Below are 4,325 nucleotides of genomic sequence, written 5' to 3'. Positions count from 1 at the left end.
TCGCTAACCTCTGAGGAAATGGAGCTTTAGGAACATATTCTCGTGGGTTGGTTTCTTCTTTTTCCTCCGGTGGTGAGTCATCAACATTCACAGGTACAATTTGATTTTCTTTTATCACCAGCATTTCCACTTTGTTGTCGACTTCTTTTCCTTTCCGCAAGGTCATGACTGTTTTGACCTCTCCAAGCTGTTGTGGTGAACTGGTACTTGCTTCATGCACTCCTTTAGGATTAGGCACTGGTTGACTTGGAAACTTGCCTTTCTCAACAGTCATTGCCAAGGTCTGAACTGAAGAAGCAAGTTGTCCCACCATCCTCTCGAGGCTTGAAACTGATTGAGCTTGTGAGTTGAAGCCTGCTCTCAACTTATTTCATAGTCCATCAATAGTGCGGTTCTGTAGCTCAATCGTGGAGTGAGTAACATTCTTGAAATTATGGAATGCATTCTCCCATGGTTTGGGTTGTGAGTAGTTCTAGTTTTGATTGTATGGTCTAAATGGGGGCTGAGAGGCTTGAGGATTTTGTGGAATTAGTGGAACTGGAGCTGCTGGTCCATTCTGTTGGAATCCTTGAGACCATGAAAAATTGGGGTGGTCTCTCCATCCAGGGTTATATGTGTTGAAGTATGGGTTGTAATTCGATGGTTTTCTCATTACACCTATGGCATTGGCTTGATCGGAGTATGAGTCATGGTCATGTGGCTCTGTTGATTTAGCAGTCGATAACGATGTTATTTGTCGAGCGAGACCTTCAACCATCTCCTTGACTTCTTTGATTCCCGAACTTGACTCGCCAATGTGAACCTCATTCACTCTTTTAATTCTTTTAGTATTTCTGAGTGATCGACTCTGTTGTTAGGAATTATCCGCTTGTCGCTAGAAGAATTCCCAAATCTCTGATGCACTTTTTGACATTAGCTCTCCTCCACTTGTTGCCATTACCCATTCTTGCACATTCGGCAATAATCCCTCCAAAATGTATTGGCACCGGTGCCATTTCTCGTACCCATGATGTGGACACTTCAAGAGTAGCCCATTGAATCGCTCCCATGTTTCGAAAAACTGCTCGTCTTCTCTCTGTGTAAACTCTGAAATTTCCCTACGAATAGCATTGGTTTTATGCACTGGGAAATATTTATTCAAAAATTTTGTTACTATTTGTTCCCATGATGAAATGCTATCAGTACGTAATGTATTAAGCCATGAACGAGCTCTATCCTTTAAAGAAAATGGGAATAGTCTAAGTTTTACATCATCATCTGAAAAAATTCTCATATTTAAACGTTTGACAAATAGCATGAAAATCATTCAGATGATTATATGGGTCCTCATTTTCTAGGCCATAGAATGTTGGGAGACAATTTAGCACACTAGGTTTTAGTTCAAAACTCCTAGCAGCTACATTTGGGTATCTTATGCATGATATGCTCAAATTAGCTAAAGGACTGAAGTAGTCCTTAAATGGCCTCTCCTGTGGTTGCAAATCCATTTTATTTTTAACTTGTTTGTGTGTGCGAAGTGTTTTCTCAAGTTCAAGGTCTATAGGTTCAAGATTAGGTAATAATGACCTTCGACCATGCTTGCAAAACAAATAAAATAAAAAATAAAGATGGGAACAAAACAAATACAAATAAAGAAGAGGGAGAAATTACGATACTGACCTTATTGCGCTGTTACAATAAATTAACTAAAAATAAATTAATAAGATAAACACAAAAAAAATTTACAAAAAAAAATAAATTGAAAATTAAATTACAGAATTTTAAAGAAGAGAAAAAGAAAAGAAATATTAACCATTAAATGTAGATTCACTTTTTTTTTCTTCTTTTTTGAAAAAAAAAATACAAGAAAACAATTAAATGGAATTATTCACAAAAATTAATTCTATGAATTAAAATTACTTACCTCCCTGGCAACGGCGCCAAAAACTTGTTGTGCAAATTTTATTGAACTCGCAAGTGCACGAATCTATTGTAGAATAGACTAATGGTGACGAGTGTCGATCCCACGAGGAGGTGGATTTTAATTGTGTGTAGAATTAATTTTGTAAATGGGTGGTTGGATTTCTGGTGAAATTGATTTGGAATATTCTAAAACTTAAATTAAAATGACGAGAATAAATTAAACATAGATCTATTGAAATGAAGCACTTGGGTATCCAGATCCGTATCAACGTGCACCATGGGCTAAATATTCCTTATTAATGTCAATTAAATCATGAGGGGGGAATCCACACCTCATGAACCACACTCTAATCAATATGGTGCTAAGGGCTTATTGTGCCAAATAATAATAACCTTGTACTAGGGGACCGGTGAAACCAAGGCGGTACTAGACAAGATTAGTATTATTTGTCGACGAGAAGTCAAAACATCCACAAAAATTAGAGGGAAAGAGAAAGTAAATTTACCAAATAAAGCCCATGACACATGTTGAGACTTTACCTTCAACCCAAGCTTGAAAGAAAATTAGCTACTCATAATTGAACTAGGGGCAAAATCGGAATTTATTCAAATATGTAGAAAATACAAGATGGAGAAGAAATTACAGAAAATGGATCCTAAAAATGGATTCAGAGCTATCAAATTAGGGGGGGGAGGCCTCCTTTTTATAGATACATTGAGTAAATCATGGCCATCGGATTAAAAATAGTTTGGACGCTTAGGATTGTGCCACGTCATCAATCAACAGTACGCAGTTTGACCACGTGGATGAACAGTAACACAGTTTGACCAGGCTTTGAACAGTAACGCGGTTTGGTTGAAAATAATCCTGTGTAATGCATGTACCGTACGTGCAAGTTTTGGTCCACTAATATGTTGCCACGTCACCATCAACAGTTCATAAGAATTTTAGACCAACAGGATCATGACACCTCATCAGTCAATGCCACATCATCGATCCGTCTATGTGAACAGTGTCGTGAACAGTAACATAGACAATACCGTACATGTGAATAGTACCGTACATGTGAACAGTGCCATTTTTCCTTTTATGCTCCTCCTAAGGTTTTCGACCGTCCTGAGTTCAAAAGTGATGTCCGTTTTGCCGTTTGATCTCTCGTTTATTATGAAATGACTATGATGCCCCTAAAATACACAAAATACTTAATTAAAATAAAATACACATAATTAAATTACAAGAACCTTAAATACATAAAAGTAAGGGTTATTAGTAAGACTTGACATGTAAAATTATGATTTTCTCCTTTATAAATATACATTTTCTAACACTCAACAGGTTCCTTCATTTTCCCTCAATAATGCCATTAGGGCCTAATTTTAATACCATAATCCCATATTTAATTTTGCAACCTTTTGTTTAGTGTCTTTTGACTTCTTCAAACTTTATAAACATTAAGTATTAAATTTTGTGGCATCATTATTTCTCACCTTTTTATATTCTCTATTATCTAATATATTGGTTGAGATTAAAAAATGATTACATTACAAAATATTAAAAATAGAAAAAAAAAATAATTATTAGATTATAAAATATTACACGTCTCTTCCTCTTTCTATTTAAATTCAACAATATGTAACCATTAATAATAATTAATTATAAGTTTTAAAACATTCATTTATTTTATTAAGCCAACAACTAAAATTTAGTAGCTTAAAATGCATCAACTAATTAATATACGAAAGAAGGTTCCTTCATCTTCCCTCACCAATGCCACTAGGGCCTAATTTTAATGCAATAATCTTATATTTAATTATGCAACATTTCGTTTACTGTCTTTTGGCTTATTCAAATTCTATAAACAATAAGTATTTAAGATTTGTTATGTTTTGGTTTTTTTTTATTATTTAACCAACATCCTTTTTAGAAATATTCGTGTTTTTATTTTTTGACTTATTTGAATTTTTTAGTATTGTGTGCTTCATGGAGTACTTTTTTCTTCATGAGTTGAATAATGATAAAGAGAGTTGGATAACGAGGGTTAGGCTTTATAGGATGTGGGAGCTATTATGTAACGCCACAAATTCTCATACATATTAAATTATGGAAATTGGGCTTTCATTGAGAATTATGGGTGGCCTATAACCCTTATTTAGAAAGGGGTACTAATTAAATAGAGGTTATTTATGAGATCATTTTGGAAAAGGGCTATTTTTCCTTATTGAATAGGGTTTCTTAAGATCCCCTATAAATACATACTTTTCCCCCTTCCATAACCCTAAGTTCACAACGTTTATTCTTCTTCTCTGCTGCTCTTTACGCTCCTACCCAAATCTTAGGATTCAAACCTTTGTTTAGGAGAGAATCAAAGCGACGGGTAAGTTCACAACGTTTATTCTGAACAGCATGAGTATCTCGAATTTTT

General features: G+C 34.7%; 1 non-coding gene across 1 annotated transcript; it reads left to right on the top strand.

Moving 5' to 3' along the window:
• The first annotated feature begins 1,002 nt into the window (after positions 1 to 1,002).
• Positions 1,003 to 1,105, top strand: LOC127899543 (small nucleolar RNA R71). Its single transcript, XR_008051420.1, has one exon. It is a non-coding gene; the product is annotated as a small nucleolar RNA R71 (small nucleolar RNA).
• Positions 1,106 to 4,325: the final 3,220 nt, after the last annotated feature.

This window comes from Citrus sinensis, chromosome 8, assembly GCF_022201045.2.
Source record: "Citrus sinensis cultivar Valencia sweet orange chromosome 8, DVS_A1.0, whole genome shotgun sequence".
Taxonomy (NCBI): domain Eukaryota; kingdom Viridiplantae; phylum Streptophyta; class Magnoliopsida; order Sapindales; family Rutaceae; genus Citrus; species Citrus sinensis.
This window is presented reverse-complemented; position numbering and strand designations above follow the sequence as displayed.